General features: G+C 47.3%; 1 protein-coding gene across 11 annotated transcripts in view; it reads left to right on the plus strand.

Moving 5' to 3' along the window:
- Positions 1–21535, plus strand: part of BCL9 (BCL9 transcription coactivator) — a 57311-nt gene that overhangs the window by 20161 nt on the left and 15615 nt on the right. For 2 of the 11 annotated variants that reach the window (XM_079308410.1, XM_079308414.1), the window contains exon 1: positions 7350–7459. The exons of 5 other annotated variants lie outside the window; for them this stretch is intronic. The gene's annotated coding sequence lies outside the window, so the exon portion shown is untranslated. Of the gene's footprint in view, positions 1–2540; positions 6368–7349; positions 7460–7636; positions 7758–21535 lie in introns of those variants that run through there. 4 more of the 11 variants (XM_079308412.1, XM_079308415.1, XM_079308411.1 and 1 more) reach the window with 3 other exon arrangements.

The following is a 21535-nucleotide window of genomic DNA, read 5'->3' on the forward strand; positions in this document are numbered from 1 at the left end:
CAGTGGTCAGATGGCATTAAAATGGAGCACAAATGTGAGAATGATCGTGGGTGAGAGACATGGCTTATCTAACTGAGCGCTGAATTCTGCACTGCCTTCAGTTTATGAATGGATTTAAAGCATGGTGCCAAACAGACCATATTGCAGTTGTCTAATCCTTAGGTGACAGAGGCAGGCATGATTGTAGGCAGAGCTGCATCCAAGAGGACTCATCAAAACAGCCCAGTCAGCCTGGCATTATTGCTACCTGATCTGTGGGAATCGGTCCAGGCCCTGGATCTGAGCTGCCGCAGGGAACCTGGTTGAAGGAGCAGCTGTTGAGGTTTGGTACTGGCTTATCTTCCCCTGCCTCTCCCCAGCCAGCATTGCTGCAGGCTGAGCATCACTCACCCAGGTCCTTTCCCCCATCCAGCCACCCACTCCCCAAATTTATAGACTTGACCATGATACCTGCCACATATTCAAGGGAGAGTGAGATCAGAAGGGCATTTCACAGTAAAACATTGTTTTTATGAGATGGCCACAGTACAGGAGAGGCTAGCACCAGGGAGGGAATTATAGGGGTCTGGAGAAGAGATAGGCTGTGGCAGAAAGAGGGTTGTTATTGGAGGACACAGGGAGGAAAATGATGGGGATAGAGGGTGTAGATAAATAGTTAGAAATGGCTGCAGTGGTGTGATTTGGAAGGAAATTCAGTGACTACTTCAGTCACCAATGGTGATCAGTTTAGGGAGCTAAGTGGTAAATTACAGGCAGGTTAGGACTCCAAGAACACCCGTGACCCTGTGAAATGCTAGAGAGAGAAAAGTTGCAGTCACAGTGAGTAAGACTCAGATCTCATCTAACTGAGCATGAGTATCTCAAGGTGAAATAGCAGAAGGAGAGGAGGCGGGAATATTGATTTCTGCCTTGCAAAACAGACAACAACGCCTACTTTTTCATAGCAAGAATGTAACCATTCGCATTAATGGGCCAGTCTGTGGTACAGTGGGGGCTTGGTTTCTTTGTGCACAGTCTAGAGGGGAATTCATGCTGAAGTTGTTTTCATTTTTTCGTAGCCTTGAAAGAGAGACATGAGCAAAATGTTACCCTCAAACAGCTCTGTGCTGACTGTCAGGGCAGCATGAGTAGAATCTGTCCCTGTTGCTGGCCTGCTGTGCAGCAGGCGGGTACCCTGAGCAGCTGGATGCTGGAGGAGCAGGGCTGGAAGGCACAAAAAGCCCGTTATGCCAGGAGAGCTCTTGTATGTGTTGGCGACAGATGACTTCTTCTGTCTGTCTGGGGGCAGACTTAGCCTCCTATTTATCCTCTGAGAAGGATGCTTCCAATGAGAGGTGCTTTCTTCATCTGCTCGTGGCTTTCTCAGAAATGTTTCTTTGGGAATGAAATGTTGTTTGCTCGGTTTTGCACCATGAAGGTGCAGCCCCTGGTGCTGTGGGCAGGCAGCACAGAGAACGTGGCTGTGTAAGGGGACTTGGTGGCTTGTACCAGGCTCAGCAGGTGGCTGAAGGGAAGCAGGAGTTGAGTTTGGCAATTTTGTGAGCTGCTGCCGTGTCTGTTTTCATTGATGTCAAAGATGGCCATGCACGTACAAAGGGAGTGTAAAGTCATGGCTGAGAATCTTAAAAGGCTCAAGGGTCAGGCAGTTCCACAGACAAATTCTCTTGGCAGCACCACGGCACTCAGTGAGTGTTAGACAGTTCCCTGTGAAGCATGGGGACAGTGTGGTGGAAGCAGTATTCCTGGGAAATCATTGGTTCTGAAGTCTTCTATGTGCCAAAATTTCCCACCTTTGTTTGGTATGAATTCATATTTTTCATGTGTTGCATGAGCATATGCTTTCCCAGATTCTGTTTACCTGAATTGCCTTCTGAATCAGTATCTGTTCTCTCCTTCTTTTTCTTCTCCCTGTTTTTTTTTTTTTTTAATCATAGGAGATAGAGCTGAGCATTTATCTCTATGGCTGCACAATATTTGTCTCATACCTGCTTATTTATTGACTTGAGAAAAGACTTTCTAAATAGGGAAAGAGCATCCTGCAACTGGAGTGTTTTAATACACGGGATTTGTTCATCACACCAGAGTTTTTGATGTGAGATAATGTCTTCATGTGCAGCAGATCAACTATAAGTCTCTCTGGATGTCCAGAAGAATATTTTAACCACAGGCATAGTCCCATGTTCCAGCCCAAACCTGATTAAGGCTCAGATTGTTTGGGTGTTTGCATGAACAGAAAAACACAACATCAACCGTTTCTCTCTTTTTAGCGCAGAGGAAAGTGAGAGCAGGGCTTTTCTTGGCCAGGTGAATTTGCCATCATTTGCACATTGTTGCCTTGGGGTGATGTGCAGCCAGTGCTGGTCAGATCCATCAGCCAGTCCTGTTCCCAACGCTCCATGCCCTGTTCCATGCCCTGTTCCATGCCCTGTTCCATGTGCAGCCAGCCAGGCAGTAGTCATTGCTGTAGGTAACTTGCAGGTCGTTTTTTTCACCAGCAATGGGGACAGAGGTGGGGTTTGCATATGTGTGTGTGTTTTGGGAGGGTGTGTGTGACTGCATGTGGATATTGAAATTGGTATGGATAGAGAGGCATTTCCCTCCTCTGGGAGGCTGTGAAGTCCCACCCACGATGGGATGCAGAGGGACTGTTCACACGAAGGATGTTAAAAATATTCTCTGGTGGTTTGTAGGACAGAGGCTCAGCAAAACTGAGGATACTCGGGTTAATGTCTAATACTAAAAGAAACTGAACAAGAAAGAAAGCCACAACAATCTTGCCCCCTCCCCCAGGCCTGATTTCCTAATCTTTTAGAAATGATTTACAATAAATAAAAGACTTTCTGAAAGAAGGGGTTTTTTTTCCCAAGTTAACAATGGATGTTAAACTACCCCTCCCTGTGGTCCTTCCCCATTTCTTTCACACTGTCCAGCTTTAGACTTCATCCTGCAGCAAGATTCATGAAGGCAACTCCCCTGTGCCCATGCAGAGAGCTCAACAGCGGTATGCAAACCATAATCACCTGGATTCCTTACAGGAATGGGTTGTTTCCTTTCGAGAAGGCTCATTAGAGCATGCAGCAGTGTAAACCTCAAAGCCTGTAAGAAAATGGTTTCATAGAGACTGATCTCTCTTGTCCCACAGCTCCTCTGATCATTTACACGGGAGCACAAAAGAGGGCAAAAAACCGCCAAACCTAAAGCAAACAAACAAAGCCAAATATCCTCCTAATGGTGTGTGCTCTTCACTTCCAACAGTGATGGTGTTTTACACCCACTTTGTGCAGGTGTACACGAATGCAGGTCGGGAAGCAGTGAAGAGAGCAAAGCTCTTAAGGACTTAGTAGAGCTTCCCTGCTGGAAGGTTGTAATCGCACTGAAAGAGGGGAATCTTGCCTCGGCAGACAGGAAATATGTGATGCAATTTCAGTACAGAGTTGCTAGAGATAGAATAGCCCATGAGCAAAAAAAATCAAGACAAAACAACCCAAAACAAAAATTGTAGGGCCCGAATGTGCCATGTCAAAGCTAATAGCAAGGGATCCCATGAGTACAGAAGCAAAAATGTACTGGCTATATGGTGCATGGTGTTGGCATCCAAGGAGGAGTGCCCATCCCTGATCCTGGGTATAGGGACTGTTGGCAGATTCTTCTTACTGCTGACAGCTTTCCTTGAGGTAAGTTTTTTTAAAACATTATTGATTGAAGAGGCCCAATCTGCTGTTGTATTTGAGGTGAAAGTGTTTCATGTGTAATGACTGTGCATGTGGTTGGAGAAGGCTCTGCTTCAGTCAGACAGTCGGTGGTGAGGAACAGGGTGTGACTTCAGAAAAGAGTAATGTCTCCAACCTTCATACACTAAGGATCCATGTCTCCATCTCACCTTCCCTCAGTCCCATCTTCAAAAGTTGTTTCTCAGATGTTTCCACCTCCTCCAGTTGTGCCAGTTCAGCTGCTCGTGAGGATGAAATCTACATCAGAGCTTGCTCTGGTGGTAAGGATTTGTTCCTTTTAGTAGGGCTTTAAAAAAAAAAAAAAAAAAAAAAAAAAAGTTGGATCATTTAAACAGCTCACCTATGCGTGTAGCTACATTAATAGTTTAACTGGCACAAGTGAGCGGCAATAACTGAGAGAGCATGGCAAGATCCTCTAAAACTGGGTCTGATGCAGATGGAACAGTGAAACAGAGCCACAGCCCTACACGCTCTCAATGTTATTTGCATGAGTAGCTCCATTGTGCTTCAGTGGGACTCTACTTACACATGTAAAATTAAGTGTTTGCAGGGCCAGGCCCTTGAAGAGAATAAAAGCCGCGATCGGGGTGTGCCATGCTCTGCACCATGTACAGAAAGTGTCATGCAAATGTATTTTGCTGGCTGGGCTATCTCGTCTGATCTGTCTGCTCCGCAGAACCCGAGCTCCTGTGGCAACTCTCCTTAGGCTTGGTTTGCTCTAATGGAAGAGGGCCCTGCTTTTGAATAGACGGGCTGATCTCCTGCCCTCGCTGCAGACAGGGAGTTGTGAGGAAAGCGTACACAGTGTGGTGAGAGCTGTAATGCTTCCAAGATGTTCTTGGATTTGCCGGAGTGCTCTAAAGAGTCGGGACAGCTGGTTTCTCTGGGGTAGCTTTTATGAGCTTGGCCAAGGGAGGGCAAGGCCCCAATACAGGGGGCTCTTCTCGAGGTTGGTGGGGACGATCCCACCATCTGGGACTCTGCTACCTGAAATCCTGAGTTACAACCTGTCTTTGCAGTTAGGAGCGTTTGGGAGCCTGTTGTTGTCAGTTCCCATGGTAAAACCCTTCAAAGACAGCCTTGGGAATTCACTGCTGTGGCGGATTCCCAAAGGTGGTGGGTGAAGTAGCAACTTAACTCTTGAGAGTGAAGTAAAGCACCTTGATCACGGCTCTCGGGAGCCCCAAAGAGAGGAAGGAAGAGACTTAAAGCCGTTGGAGGGGAGAGGCTTGGTGTGGTTATTTGAGACCGCTGCCTGCAGAGTTGCACAGTCATTTATAACTGCTTGAAATGTGGGGGGATGGGGTCGGGGGGATGGGAGGGGAGTCAGAGGAACCACAGCATCTGCAAACTGGTAGCGTTTTGTGCTCGTTTTCCCCGGTCTAACTCCTAAAGGGAGAAGACAGCGAAGTACCGGGTCAGAGGAGGGAGGAGAACAAAAAAGGAGTTCGCTAACTCCTTGTATTTTATCGCTGCTGTCGGGATTGAGGCACGAGGGTAGAATTTTCAAAGGTACCTTTAGAAAACGGAAGTTGGGTGCCTGGCTTCCTTAGGCTCCTTAGAGAAATCTCAACCTCTACTGTCCAGGGCAAACAACTTCCTTTTAAGCAAACCGCGATGGGTTCCTGGTGTCAGTGAGAGTGGGGCTGAATCTTCTGTCAGAAGCAGTGTGAAGTGCATTCTCTTTCTTACACCGTGCTGGGCTGCCTGGCCATCGTGGTGGGACAGGAGGACTTGCAGGTGTTGCATTGAAAGATGTAGAAATGGGCAAGGTTTGAACACCAGGTGGAGGAGCGTGTGGAACCGATGGCAGCAAAGGAGGTGGTGATTCGAGTGCCAGTTCCCACATTTCAGCTGTAGAAGGTGCTGGCCGCGATCACTGGAAAGATGCAGGTGGGGCTGGCGTCAGTGGCTGGAAACGCTTGTCAGAGACCAAAGATTTCCACCTTCGGGTCCTGGATCCTGGGAACTTGTAGCCCCAGGGTCTTGTCTAGAAAAGGTGTCAGTGGGCTGGAAGTCTGTCCAGCAGGAAACGCTTCGTGTCTCTGGTCTGCAAATGACAAGGGACCGAAGCCCCACTGCTAAGAAGTATCTTCCTGAAAGAAAAGTATCTATTTAGGGTAAGATGTGATAATTAGCTACTGTTGCAGTGCTCGGGAAACTGTAAAGAGTTCTTTAACAATGTTTGCAAGGGGGCAAGGACTAGGGGAGGAGAAGAGAGGAACAAAAAGAGAAAAAGGGATTGCGGGCTGAGCAAAGAGAGGAGGTGGTTTTATCTGCCAAGAGCAACGCCCAGCGTGAATGTTGCGCTAAAAGGGTCTTCTTCCAAAGACTTGAGTTACTTAAAAGTGGGAGTTGGACAAGATGGGAGTTGGACAAAGAATGGGTCGTTTGAGGATAAAGGGGGAGGGAGGACACTGCATTTCTGTTCACTGATGTTGTATTGGCTAAACAGGTTATTCAGGCAGCGGGGATAAGCAAAACTGATCCGCTGACTTTCTCTGTTCGGCTGCATCGATGTGCCACCGGTGGCTTGGAAACCTCTTCCTTGCAGCCACGAGATCGCCCATTTTAAGAACATTTTGTGGAGGTGAAGGAGAAGGATTAGTGGATGTTGAAAGCCGTCTTTTCACAGAGTAAGTCTGAGCCTGAAAAGGGCGGGGGATTGCTACAAATCTTCAAAACTCTTCACTGCCAGTTTGAAACCAAACTACATTGATGCCTAATCCCCAAACACGGAGCATTTGTCCAGGATGGGGCCCTTGAGCATTTTTAGGAGTTGATAGGTTGTGTCTGTTTGCCATTACTGGCTGGTCCCTCCCTGTTCAGTTCCAAAGCTGCTGCTATGCCGGCGCTTTCTCTCATCAGAAGAAAGCCCTCGGGTCACTCGGCGGGTGGGCAGTCGGGGTGCTCAGCCCCCGGGGAGGAGGGACGCGCTTCTCCTCCGCACATTCCCCCGCTCTCAGAAACGTGTGCGAGGGACATGTGCCAGCGGCCCGGGCCGCTCCGCGCCGGTCCAGCGTCCAGCCATCGGGCTGGGGGCGATTCCCGTGGAATCCCCATCGCGGGGGGCAGCGAGGCTGAGGCAGGCCGGTGCCGAGGAGAGCGGGCAGGGCAGCAGCGCGGGGCCGGGCGGCGCCATCCCGCATCCCTGATCCCGCATCCCTGATCCCGCATCCCTGATCCCGCATCCCGGCTCCGCCGCCCCTCGGGGGCCCCGCGCGCCGTTTCCGTTCGGGGGTGCCGCCGCTGGGGGCGGGTCCCGGCGCGCGCCGCCTCAGGGGCAGCGCCAGGGCCCCTCCCCGGCCCCACCGGGGGCGCCTCCCCTGCGGTACCTGGCGGGCACCGGGAGCGCCCTTCCCGCCGCCCGGGGAACCGCGGCACAGAGGGCGGCTCTCGGCGCCCCGACTCCGCAGAGAGGAGTTTGGGGCGGAGGGGGGGCGGCGGCGGAGGCGGCCCCTTTAAGAAGAGCCCCGGGCGCGTGGTCTCTTTAAAAGGGGAGGAGGGGGCGTGGCCGCCGCGGGGCGGGGGCCGGGCTATGATAACGAAGGGGCGGGGCCGCCAGGCCGAGGGGAGCCTGTCTCTTTAAGAGCCCGGCTGGTACCACCGTGCGGCGAAGGGGGAAGGGCCGCAGTCCCCTCCCTCTGGCTGGGGAGAGGCGGGGCGGGGGGGCCGGGCGAGACCACTGCGCGGCGCGGGGAGCGAGAGGCGGTCCCGCCGCCGGCCGAGTGAGTAGCGGACGGTACCACTGCCGGGGCGGGGCGCGCGCCACGGGCGGTACCATTCCTCTCTCGGCGGGTTGCGGGACGCGGCGGAAGGGGGGGGCGCGGGGGGGGAAAGAACCGGTGTGGGGCAAAGGCGGGGGGGGGGAGCGGGCGGGGGGAGCGGGCGCGAGGGGCTGCGCTGGGCGGTACCATGTGCGCGGGGAGCGGGGGGGGAGGCGCCGGCGGACAATGGAGCCTGTGTGTGTGTGCGGGAGGGGGACGGAGCCGCCGCGCCGCCCCCGCCGGCCCCGGGCTGAGCGCGGTGAGTGCGGGGCGGGCACCGGGCACCGCCACCCGCACCGCCCGCCCCGAGTCCGCCAGCTGGGGGGCTCCCGGCGGTGCCCCGAAGGAGGCGGCGAGGGGAGCGCAGGGGTTGCAGGGGGTGCCTGGAGGATGTGCTCCATGGAGGGATGTGTTGGGAGCAGGGGATGCTCCGGGAGCTGTGCTCCATGCAAGGAGGTGTGGGGGATGTTCTGGAAGCAGTGATCCATGGGGTGTGTGGGGAGCAGGGCATACCTGGAGGATGCATTCCATGGAGGCATGTGTTGGGAGCAGGGGATGCTCCATGGAGGGATGTGTTGGGAGCAGGGGATACCTGGAGGATGTGCTCCATGGAGGGATGTGTTGGGAGCAGGGGATACCTGGAGGATGTGCTCCATGGAGGGATGTGTTGGGAGCAGGGGATGCTCCATGGGGGGATGTGTTGGGAGCAGGGGATACCTGGAGGATGTGCTCCATGGAGGGATGTGTTGGGAGCAGGGGATACCTGGAGGATGTGCTCCATGGAGGGATGTGTTGGGAGCAGGGGATGCTCCATGGGGGGATGTGTTGGGAGCAGGGGATACCTGGAGGATGTGCTCCATGGGGGGATGTGTTGGGAGCAGGGGATGCTCCATGGGGGGATGTGTTGGGAGCAGGGGATGCTCTGGGAGCTGTGCTCCATGGGGGGATGTGTGAGGCATAGGGGGTACTTTGGGAGCTGTGCTCCTTGGGATGTGTGGGGTGCTTTGGGGTGCGCTGGGAGGTTGTGTGGAGCGGCACATGGAATGCTGTGCCTCGAGTTGTGGTGCAGGGGATGCCCCGGGGGCTGTGGTGTATGGAGGAATGTTTGGGATGCCATAGGGGATGTGCTGGGAGGAGGGATGGGTGGCTGTCCCGGGTCGCAGTGTGGTGCATGGGGTGCTCCAGGAGCTGTGCTCGGTGGAGGGATGTGTGGGATGCTCGCTGGGGCAGGGGATGCTGGGGCTCTCTGCTGTGTGGTGGCGTGTGCGAGGTGCTCTGGGCTGTGCTGGGGGCACGGAGCTGTGTGGAGAGCTGTGGGGTGCAGCCCTGGGATGATCTGTGCTGCCCTGAGCTGGAAGTGCCTTCGGGCCATGCTGTAGAAGAGGACAGTGTTGGGTGGACTAGAGATTCCAATCTCAGTGAGGAGCTGGGACATAGGATGGGAGCAGCTGTTGAATTGGGAGTGAAGACTGTCCTAGTGGGGTGGGAGCTGTGAACTCTGTGGTTGAGCTGAAGTGAGGGGCTGGGGCACAGAGATCCACAGCAGGGATGTAGGAAGTGGGATACAAGGTGAAACATGCAGTGAGAGGGTGGGAGATGCTGTGTGGGATATTAAATCACCTGGGACATGCAGTGAGGAAGGGATGGGGGACTGTGGTGCAGGAAGTACTGAACTATGGGCATCTGCAGGAAAAATGTGGAGCGGTGGATGAAGAAATGAGTATGAGGTTTGCTGGTGAGAGTGGTACATGAAGGAGAGCATGTGAGGAGTTGGGACTTGAGTCATTGTTAGAAAGAGATATGGGAGTAGGATTGGGTAAGCACTGGGAGCCAGAATATTGGGTAGGAAGTGCTTTCAGCATGAGGGAGGTGGTGCACATGGTCATGAGGGAAATCGATGGGCTCCAGAGCTGGGAAGCAGTGTAGATAGATGAGGGGAGAAGGAATCCAGGGAAGCTGTTAGTATCACACTGTGGGTGGGGTACTAAGTGTGGGAGAGGATCTTGTATATGGGGATTGTGGGGAAGAGCAGTATCTGTCAAGGCAGGGGAAATGTGTTTGTTTGGAAGGATTCCTACTAGGGGGAGGAGAGGCTCAGTGTGTGTATGCATAAGAGGGAGTCTATGTTCTGGCTGGCTGCAAAGGGGGGTGAGAGGCTAAATCTGAAGTTTCATGAGGTTAAGGGTTGGATGATGAGAAAATAAAAAGGAACACTGGAGACCCCAAATGCTTAGGGAAATTGTGGGACAGGTTGATGCATGCAGGTTCCACTCCCAGGATGAGAGAGCCCTGTATTTCTGTTGTCCAGCTCCATGTCCCCAAGTTCTCTGTGCAGGTGATGGGTCTAAAAAGGCCTCTGAAGATGGAGTGTTTGGGATGTGGAAGGTGGATTTTACTCAGGGAAGGTAGACAAAGCATGAGGAGACAGATGGGAAGAATCTGATCTGACAGTCAATTGTGGGCTGGTATTTGGGTGTAAAATATTAAGGTGGAATGATTACATGATTAGTGGTTTAATAGTAAACTACATGAAAAATCAGAAAATTGTTATGCAGCAAGGAAAGAATGAAGTAAGTGTCAGATGGGAGCTGGTTGTGGAGTGATTCAAAGCCCACCAAGGTGAAAGGGAACATGCTTTTATTCTTCACATGCCAAACCTAACATGGACCCTGAAGCTGGTCAGGAAATAACCATGAACCTCACTTTTGGGAGAGGAACAGCAAGTCTTACCTGGTAGCCCTTACCTGATAAAGTAATACCTTCTCCTTTGTCTGGGCAGAGAAGAAAGGGTTGTGCCAAGTCAAGTTTGTCTCCTGAAGCCTCCTTGTTAGTGGCTGGTTGTTTTTCTGTCAAAACACAGTTGGAGGAAGCGGGGGAGACAGCTCTCTCTGTTTTTAGGGTTCCAGTTACATTTTTATTTTCCTTGAAAGTATTTTGTCCTCGATTTCTCTGTGAAAAGCCCACACAGACATAGGATGCTCTGAAGCATCCTTAAATGTATCAAGCTTTAAAAGCATGATGCAAAAAAGTAATGCAGATTTTTTTTCCCTCTGTTTTGTTGGATTATTTGATCAGTGATTTCTTGAGATATTACAATAACAACCGTTGGAAAGCTAGGCAAGGCATTATGCAAAATCAAATGAAAGAATTAACATACTTAAACAGTTTTATTCCCACTGCTTTTTCTTTATCTCTCCTGCTTCCTATGAGGTCTGTAATGGCCAATTGTTGGCTGAAGTGGGGTGTTAGAGGTGTGGAAGTGGGAACTTGGTCAGGGGCAGGCACACAGAGTCGTTCTGTGTGCAGAGGAGCTGTGCCTGCAGGAGTGCACACGCCTGCATCCCATGGCACAGGATCTGTTTTCTTGCCTGAACTGCAGGGGTTGTTTTCCTGATGTTTTATAGCCATTTTGGACAAGTTGGCATGATGGCTCTGTTATGCAGTGTGGATTTTTTTTTTTTCCCTTTTAACAGTGATCTCCAAAGAGATTATTTTTAATGAATGTGTCCTTTTTTCTTACTCAGTGCATAAAAATGGCTCAAGGGCTCATATTCTTTCCCTGTCTCCCTTCCTGGCCTCTCCTCAAACAACAAAAGAAAGGCATCTTTCTTTTTTTGACTTGGAGTTAGCAACGATGTTAGTTTTGGGATTTTGGAATTTTTTCAGTGGGGCGAGTGTGGGTTTTGGTTTTTGTTTTTGTTTTCTTTTTAATCTTTTGTTTTTGGGGGGGGGGGGGTGTCGGGATTTTATTGTGGAGAGGGGTCTGGGGATCCTGGCTCTCACTGCACTTGTGTGAACTCTTAACACCTTAATTGAAGGGGTGGAGATGCTGAATCACTAACAAAGACCTCCTTTATCCAAAATGTTAATCAATCATTGACGTTAAATAAGTGTGAACAAAACCAAGCAAAAAAAAAACCCACCCTAAACAAGTTTTTGTGTAAGTCACCCTCCCATTCAGTTGCTCATCTTTGGTCAGGTTAATGTGATAAATTCTTTTGGGGATGTATTTTTGTGCCTGTGCACTTGGTTTTTGCGGTGTTTGGTAAAAGTTGTGTTTATGGCTTTCCAGTGTTGTTTTCCCAATGCAGATTATTTAGCTCCTGGATGTCTGAAGATGTTCTGGGAGAAGTTGTGATTTGCTCTGCTGTGGGGGAGTAGCTGGACTATGATGATACTGTTGTGACCATCTTTTTGCACACTAGAGTTTTTATTTCTTGTTTGTTTTGGGGAGGTATTTTGCTTTTCTCTCTTGTGATCAGTTAATTTGTTTATTGGTCAACACAGTCTTCTAAACTAGGCAGGACCTGAATTTTAATGTGAAAGAAAATAAATAGGTTTCTGGTTATACAACCAGAAACTTTGTAGATCTCTTCTGGATATTATGAATACAAAGGGTGTGGACTCTTTCTTCCCTGTGCTTTCCCCCTCCTTCCCCCCATCTTGCATTTCATCTTTGCAGTTCATGTGCTTGGCTTGTTTTCTGTTAGGGTTAGTCCACAGCCAAACTGCATTTGTCACCAAATATCCAAATATAGAAGCTGAGGTGACTGTAAGCCACAAGGCTAAAATATTCATATACTACAGCTTTTCTGAGCAGTTTATATGTTTGATGTGGATAAGAATGGAGTACCTTTGATCCATATTTCCCAGCTATTCAAAGGCTTGCTACTCTGCAGCACACTGGCTTCCCATGCCTATTTCTACATGTTTCTTCCTAGATGTTGTTTTTTTCTTCCTCTGAGTTCTTGACATGCTGTGTCAATTCTCTTGCCTCACAAGCTGTGCCTATGGCTTTGGAATTTTGCTGGTCTTTTATAAATTCTATAGGAAAAATCCCCAACCCCAAACAGCAACAACAACTTTATCCTGTGAAGCAATTACACTCAAGTGAGTATTTCAAACTAATTCCTATCTTAAATGTGAGCTGTGCTATCTTGCAGGGCTCTTTTTCTCTTTTGCTTTGTAGAAGTTTGTCAGGATTTCTTCATAGCAATTCAGGCAGCCTTCATAAAATCCTTCTAACTCGTTTGTGTGGCCTTGGACTTCACAGAAATCTCTGTGCCTCCCTAAGGCCTGTGCTCTGTTTACATAGATATGAAGTCCTTTAACCCATCAAGTTTTGCTGTGGGCTTGGATTTCCTGCTTACAAGCTCTGCTGGAGTCCCTCTAGTCTTCCTGCTGGCAAAATAAAGGTGTTAACTCAGGTTTTCAGAGCAATTTGTGAATGGAAGGCAATTTCATTGCTGAATTTTGTCCAAGCACCGCTCTACCTACTTAATTTAAAAGAGCTTTCCCCTCTGTAACCTTACTTGTCTGTTAGGGGGTTTTTTACTGCTTTAAAAGTTTAATTGTTTTGGAGCTTGAAATCCTTTGTAGTAGGGACTATACAAGTCCAGAAGAACAGGAACTTTATTCATAATTAGGAAGTCCAGATAATCTAGAAGAACTTGAACATTTAAAAAAAAAAAAAAAAAAATTGATCTGTTGGGAAATTCCTGAAGAGTTTCCTTTAAGACCAGGCAGGCTCATAAATGCTGGTTAGCAATGATAGGTGACATTTATTGTGCTAGAAGAGTCCTTGGTGCTTTTTTTTTGACTCTGCAGCACCCCACTGTGTGTGCTGGTGCTGCTGTTGGAGCAGCTGGATGCTGGAACAGATCAGGGAGCTGATCTGGCAAAGAAAATGGTGATACTTAGCCTGCATCAGTTTGCCAAACTGGTTTGCTGTTTGGCCACGGTGCAGGGGTGGGAGTAAATATTGGTAGCAGCAGTTCTCTAAGCTGGCATGGCTGCCAAAAGGAATGCTCATCTAACTTTACCCTTAAGAGTCTGCTAAGCTTGCTAAATGTTTCTTACACCTGTTTGTTACAGTTCCCTTTGCCTGAGAACAGTTTCCTCCAGCTTACCTTGAAAAAACATCCCTGAACATATATACAAGGTATCAAAAGGGAAGCCCTCTGTAAGCTTTAAGCAGAAGAGTGTGGTGGCTTCACTATGGAAGAGTTTCTGCTGTCTCAAGACTTTCTGATGATACAGAACATGTACTGTAAATGGATGATAGACTATTTAGTATGGTTGCAATTAAGCAGTGAAACTCATGCTGTGAGAATCTTGCTGAGAAGCAAGAATTCAACAAGAGTTAAAAAGCATCAGATGTCTTTAAGAATATGAAGAATATTCAATTATTGTAATCAATGACAGTAGAAATTTTGGAAGAGGTATTAAGCCTGTAGTCTAAACCTTTTTTATTCTGCTCTAGCAGTTGTGCTTCTATATTGGGGAAGGGAGGGATGGAATAGCCTGTTGTGCCTGGGTTTGCTACAGGGTTCTCACACTCCTCTCTGGAAACCTGATGGAGAACCAATGTATGAGATATGCCATAGGCTTCTGGCTGGAACCATCCTGAAATCTGGTCTGGGTTACTAAACTGTGGCTGTTATGAAGTGAACTGCTACTTCACAATTTTTTACATTTTCTTTATTCCTACTTCTTTGGGTTGTTCTTACCTATTCTTTTCAGAGTTGAATCTGAGCACTCTGGTTTTGATATACTTTGACAACACTAATTGAATTTATTTTAAATACTGTTATGAAATTGTAGTTAACTATATCTGAAGAATTAATGTTATCTCTTTAGAGAGATCCCTTTTTATTTTTTTTCAGACAGACTTAAAAGCTTAAAAGCAGAAGTGGGATTTTCCTTGTTTGGCCTCCAAGAAGATGCTTGTGGAATAGGGAAGGGAGATGAGCAATGGAACTGTAAGGTGGTTGGCCTGTTTGTTTTTAAAACCTTGGCAGAATCAATGAAATCCTTTTGCAGGGAGGAAAACAGAAAGTGCCTTTTACTACTGGCATGATTTCTTTCAACAAAGAAAGATGGAGAAATGTCCTCTGAGATTTCACTGAAAATTGGGTGCTGTAGTTTTGAAAACAGTGCTGGTTTTGAGTGCTCCTTAGTGGTACAGTCGATGGCATAAAGAGTGGATGATATACACAATAATTTAGCTGCATATGGAATCGAGGGAGAGCTTGCTGTTTTCTGTATTGAGTTCAGAGCAGTTGTTCAGACACAGCCACACAGCTGCCTGTTCAACTCCTAGCACTGGCAATTACTCTGAGCTGGGTGTCTTGTTTTCATGGCTCTTTGGCCTCTTAAGAAAGCAGTGCTGCTGTGTTTTTCCTCCTTGGCTTTCTGGTGGGGCTCTGCCTGCATAGTAGCAGAGCAAGAGAGCTTTAAATCATTGACCCACCTTGTCACTGGATGGTCTCTGTGTGCCTGTGGTTGTCCTCTCTGCCTTCTGAACAAAGGGTGCAGATATCTGTTTTACCTTATCAGCAGGGTGGCTGGGGCCCATGGGCTCTTTTAAAACCAGGGTTGCTTGGATTTGGTGGCAAACTTGAGAACAGAGCTTGCCTCTTAATGTGCCTGTGATTTATCTATTTGACCATGTTACTTACGCTCTACAAATTGCTTTAAGTCTCAGAGTCTGCCTGTGTATGTTGTGTCGAGCTATCTTTGCCACCTTTGCAGCGTGTGAAGAGTTGTGAAGACCTGAACAAAAATTCCGGTTTAGTAGTTCACTGATAAAAACACTGGGTAAGATCGAGCTATGCAAGCAATTTTTCAGATTGCTCAGAGCTCTGCTTTCTGCATTTTACTAAACTGACTTCTTCAGGTGTCTTGATATCACTGTTCCACTGCCTGTGAAACAGCAGTGTTTTATCTATGTACCAATCTGGATTTGTTTGAGGATTGATTAGAAACATATTTGCAGTGTAATATAAAACCAAGCTGTAGCCTGTTGAGGTGAGCAGCCACAGCCTCAACAGGGGCAGCTGGTACAATGCACAGTTGAGGCAGTCCTGTGTATGGAAAAACTCTTTTCAGGACTTCTGCTGGTAGAATGGAAGTTTTCCACCACATTTTATATGTATGTATAGGGGAAAAAAAATAAGAAACCTCAGGTCAAAATGATTTGACAGCTTGTTAGCAAGAAAACTCTTTCCTCTGCCTCTTGAAAATAATAATTTTTTATATATATATGCATATATTAAAAAAAATTAACCTTTTTGTGGTTGGGGGATAGAAGGTTGAAACTGTCAGGCAAATAGCCACCATCCAGCAGAAATGCTTCTGAATGGTTTAGTGAAAGGCAGCTTTGATTTGACAGTTATGAGGCTTTGAAAATAGCGCTGTGTTTATACAGCACAGTAAATACTTTGAAGTGCGTTAGGCTGTGCTGTACATGCGTGGCTAACTAGAGGAATATTAAATGCCTACATCTTGTGTTGAGTGAGGGAGGATCCTGCAGCAATTGGAATTGCATGCTCCTCATACTTTTATAAGATCGTGTCAAAGCAGTAGGTTTGATAATAGACCTGATTATACAATTGCTTAATTTCTTGTCAAAATAACATTTTTCCGTGCAGTGTTCTGAGATCTTTGAGGTGACCTCATGTTATTTATCAAATGTCAGTTTTTCATCCCAGCAGCTTTGATACAATCATGTAGCATCGTGGAGTACTGTGTACATGCAGTTTTTGCTTGCTGGAGTTCTTTGAAGTGCCTTGCTCCTTAGAAGAGTCATTGCTGTGTGGAAGAGCCTGCATTTAATGGTGGGGAAGCCAGTGTGGGATCACTGCACTGTGTCACTGAGGGTCATGCTGCCTCTCACATGCCTAATGTGGGTTTAAAAGCAAGGAAATGAGTGGTTCAGTGCACCAGGGACAAGCACACTCTGGCACACATTTTACCCAGCAGCAAGCTGTAGGGGATGTAGTAAGTTCAGCTCTGCTCCCTTGGGAATGCTGGGTTTGTGGTGTTGAGATCCCCAGGTGGCTGAGAGCAGCAGAAGGGTTCGTGCAAAGGAGCAGAGCAGAGGCATGGCTGGTGGTGACAGTCCTGAACAAAAACTGGTCTGGCAGGCACTGCTGGAAAGTAGTGATGCTCAGGGGAGCCTTGGAAAAGTGCTTGTTTGGGAGGAGAGAGACCAGAGAGCTGTAAAGGTGAAGGTTAACATGAAGGAAGGTGTACGGCTCGCCCCCAGCAATTCCGACTGGTGTCGTGTGTCGTGTCCCCTTGCAGCAGAGTGGGGAATTACTGCTTGCTGCAGCACTGGGCTTTTCTCAGAGGAGCTCTGTCCTGTACTGACCCATCCCAGCCTCACTCAGCTTATGAAAACTGACAAGATTGCAGCCCAAGGAATTACGCCTGAGGATTGCTTCTTATCTTTCATTCTGGAAGCCTGTTGAAGGGATGCCGAAAGGGAAAGGAAAAGCACTTGGGTTTTTTTCCATGCTGAACTGATTGGTGACTTGTTTCTCCCAAGCCTTTTGTTTAAGCACTGTGGTGTTAATACTTGTAGAAGAACAAACTGTTGTCTCCTTGGTCCTGTCTCCCCATCCAGTACTTCAGCATATTTTCCCCCAGCCCCTTGCAACAGATTAGTTCCTAGAGAATGGGCTGCTGGCAAGCTGGACACAGGTGTCTTTTACCTGTGGTTGTTCATGCTGATGTCCCTATTTAAATTTTTGAAAAAATAAACACAGAGAAGTAAGGGGGAAAAGATTGCCTGTGGCTTCTCCCAGCTCCTGAAAAGTAAATGAAGTTTTGACAGAAGCCAAAGCAATGAAAGCAGGCCATAGAGAACTCTCATTACCCACTGGACTCCTGCATGCAATGCTGACTGATGCTAAGGCTACTAACTGCCAACATGATATGGAAAGCTCCAGAAGGCTGTCATATATTAAGGAAATACTGTTAAAATGTTTCTTGAAAAATCCCTTATTGCTCAAGCTTTTGATGTTTATCGGTGTTAACAATAGCTGGAACTCCATGGCAGCCCGGCTGCTGCTCAGGTAAGGGAGCTGCAAACTGCACTTGTAAAGTACATAGACTGCTCCCAGCACTGCTAACAGAGGTGGAGCTGAAGTGCTGCTGGCAGCTGTGCTGGAGTGTGCCAGGCTGGGCTGAGGTCAGCACGATGTCGTGACAGGGTGCGCGACAGCCCCGACACCCCGGCTGACCCACGCCTGCCAGTGCTGCTGCTGCTGCTGGGGCAGCTGAAATGGCAGCAGCACCCAGGGAAAGTGTTCACAGTGTTCCTGTACAGGAGCAGATATTGTAGCTTAGGCTTTGAGGGGTTTTCAAAAGAATTTTTCGTTTGGCTTTTTCCCCAGACTGATTTCTGGAGCTGTGTCAGAATCTGCCAAGAGCTTGTTCCAGTCCCAAGTGAACCAAGTAGTTCAAGTGTTTTTTATATAATAGCAGATGGGAAACTGAAAGACTCTCAGTGTTTGCCTGTGTACACCTTGAATTTGATCACCAGTGTCCATAAGTGTCTGTCTCCACTGCTTTGGGAAAGGAGTTGTACAGAGTCAGAAGTTGTCTAGAACAACCTTGCATCCCCACTGGAGTAGTAATGCACTGAAGTGTTGTTAAATGTACTGAAAATAAAGTTTAATGGATATATAGTTATCTGTTTGACAAGAAGTGTTAGTGTTATTCACAACTCTTGAAAGTTATGCTTGTGAGAGTAGCAGGCAACATGTCTGTTACAAAAGACTATTTTAGAATGATTTTTAAAGTACCTAAAAAGACTGATTACTTATACAGCATTTATATCATGGCTACTGTTGGTTATCCATGTACTTGTCAGAAGAAAGAGAATAGTTGCTAGAGATACCATTTTCTCAGAAAAGGGGATAGTGACATCAGAAACTCATAAAACACTTAATTCTCTGTGCCTTTGGGTTTGTATTGTGCTTTGACAGTGATTGTCTTCACTGCACATTTTAAGGATCTAGAGCAAAAGGTTGGACTTTTGTGGCCTTTGTTTTGAATGGACTTCAGGAGAGATTTGTTCTTTGTGAAAGGTCCATGTGTGTGGTGATAGGGGTTGGGGGAAATATGGAGGAAGGGTGTCTGTACTGTCTTATTTGAGAGATGTGGATGGGCAGGCACAGTAGGCTCAGCAGAGCTGCATTGTGTGACCACACTGTACAGCATTTGCATGGGGCTGATTAAATATTCTTACAGTTTCTGGAAGGCTTATCCTGTGGTCCTAAATTCTTACATTAAATGAAGAAAATTGAGGGAGCTTCTCTCCATGCAATGGCATAGAATCTTGCATGCCTTTTCCCTGTCTGTGTCTGTTGGTCTTCAGGGTGCTCATTTTAGGTGAATCTGTCTTTGCTCAACCCCTTTTTCTGTGCTTCAGGGCTGGAGGTAGTTGTGGGCAATAACCTACTCATTTAGAGTTTGAGAGGTGCTTATACACCACACGTGCAGAAGAAGGTATTTTCCCTGAGGAGATTGCAATGTTGCCTGGTAGAGATTGTGTAGCCCCCACATCATGTACCTAAACTCATTTTGCTACAAACTCTTGATTATTCTGTTTATTGAGAGTAATTTCTGGTGAAAAACTGAGCAGAGAGATAATGCTGTGCAGACTTTGGAATAGTGGTGATTTCTGTGATGTGGTATGATGGAATTCTCTGGGACACTGTGAGAACTTTGTGTATCATTTCTTTATTGTTATAACATAAACATAGGAAAGTCTATACTGTTTCAGGATAAGTTAGGACCATCTAGAAACTGATGACTGGCTGTGAGTTTCTATCTAATCACCTTAGACAACTTATCTTTATCTACCCTTAGTATCCAGGTTACTTATCTGAAGGTACCTGAGGTATTTTCTGCCCTTTTTTAAGAAAAATTTCCATTCTATTTCAATGAGCATAAATCTATCCATACCTTTGCCATCAGTCAGCACTGCCTTCTTTGTGCTAGTGCCAGTGAGCACATGGATACCTGGTGGGATGAAACAGGAAAGTTGTCTCCTGAATATTGTTAATAGGTTACCTGTAGTTCATTTTCAGCTGTATCACATGTGCTGGAAGGGGTAGAGTTAGATATGCTTAAACTGCTTTCCTGGGTCCAGTCCAGAGCTGCTGTGCAGAAGGTAAGGTTGCATTTTTGACAGACCTGTTTAAATGCTGATGGGTTAGATCCTAGTAGTGTGACAGGCATGTGCTTTATCCCTTCCTGGGAAAGGATGGGGAGGACAGCTTTTGCTAGGAGGCAGAGGCAGATTTAAAGGTGGATTTAGTAGCCCTTGGTAGGGAGCCCTATCTAGAAATTTGGACTGCTTCAGGGGATTGAAGTGTTTTGTGTCCCTATATCCTCAAGTGTCATAGAGAGATGTATGGGGTGTAGAATATTCATGTCATTTTATCTGTTTGCTTTTACATGATCTTAAGGAAGTCTGACAGCTCAATAAAAGCTTTGAATAACACTTCCTGTGTCCTGCTTGTTTCCCAGTCACTCTCCTTATCAATGAGGTGTGTAATCAAGTACTTTATTAAACAGCAGCTTATTAAAAAGTAACGTGCAGCTCAGCTGCAAGTGTATAAAATAAGCAAATGCTCAACAAAACTGGTAAGTACAGCACGTGATGAAAACCAGTGGTAGCTCTTGGGTGTAGTGGAGTCACCTTTTGCCAGTGCAGCTATTCTCCTTCTCATGTGGTTGAATGAGGGTCGGAGAAATTGGAGGTGCCCTTCCCAGTAAAAATGTGCTGAAGGAGCACGTGTGCTGATTCATTGCCTTGCCCCACCTCTCAGGTCACACAGGGAATCCACTGGTGGATGCATTTGCAGAAGTTTGCTTCCTGGTGGCTGTCAGGATCAGCAGTTGCTCAAATACCTCCTGCTGCTGCTATTCTTGGTTCCTCCTAAAGCTTCTGTTCTTCCCTGAGCATTCTCTTATTCCACTCTCTCCTTCCTTACCCACTCCACTGTCACAGGTACAATTCAGGGTGCAGGCTCAGCTTGCATTCAAAGTTATCATTTGTTTCCTGCAGCAGCAGGTCTCCAGCCTTTTTTCTCTTTCCATGCTGATTTTGAGTGCTCACCATGCTCAGTCCAGCACAGACTGACAGTTTCAGAAAGGCCATGAGGAAAATAGCAGTGTGCTCTTTCTTGTATGCAGAGAAAGGTTTCTTGCCTTTAATGCTTCATGTCACAGTCAGGCCACAAGTCTGATACTTTTATCTACTTGGTATGCCTTTATTTCATCTCTCCACATTCTCCTTCTCAAAGAGGGAGAAAAGACTGAAGTGAATCTGTGATGACTGCAGCTGTTCCTGCTGGAATAGCCATAATGCTTTACACCTCCAAGTACTTGACCACTTGTCACTATCAAGCTTCTTCAGCTTAAAGCATAAAGTAGGAATTAGCTAGTTTGAATTTTTTTTAAACCTTCTGTTTGCAGTACAGTAATAGGGTGGCTGGTTAGTTGAAATATAAGGGTGGTCAAAATATTTAACTGAAAGATAAACTAAGATGTGCATTTGCATCTTGTTAGTTACTCTGTGGTAGCTGCTTTGTACGTGTGCTCTCAGCCTTTTGCTCTTAAATTCACTGTGAAGCAAACTGCCTTGTGTTGACAGGGCTAAGCCCTTGCAGGTGAGCAGCAGAGATGGGACACTGGGGAATGGAATTACAGTGCAGTAACTGAGTAGCCCAAAAGATGGATGGTGCCCCTCCTTCAGTGCTGAGCTATGGTCTGTGAGGCTGTCCTTTCCCTGCCAAACTGGGATTGAATGTTTCAAGGAATAGAGCTCTGAGCAATGTTTGTGATAGATTCTCTCCATCCTGATGTGCGCTGGTGTTCACACGCTTTCCTCTTCAAGGGAAAAGGTGATTTCTGTCCCTGCTTCGATAGAGGTGTGTCAGTATTGGCACTGGCACAGCTTAGCATGTATTGTTTTGTTGGGTGGGGTGGGGGAAAGGGGAGAGGAGATATAACTGGGTAATTGGATTCAGGGATGATTGTGCTGCTGTGGTGAGTTTTACTGGATGAAGCAGCTTGTTGGGATAGGTGTTTGTTTCAGCTTCTGTCTGCAGGTGTGACTTAGCTAGATAAGGATGGTCTATCGCTGATGATTTCATTGTTTGATTTGGCTGGACTGGGTGGAGAATGTAGCTGCATTGTTTGGGACTAGCTTTGCAGTTTGGTTTTGCAAAGTGGATG

The sequence above is a fragment of the Erithacus rubecula genome (genome assembly GCF_903797595.1).
Source record: "Erithacus rubecula genome assembly, chromosome: 1".
Taxonomy (NCBI): Eukaryota; Metazoa; Chordata; class Aves; order Passeriformes; family Muscicapidae; genus Erithacus; species Erithacus rubecula.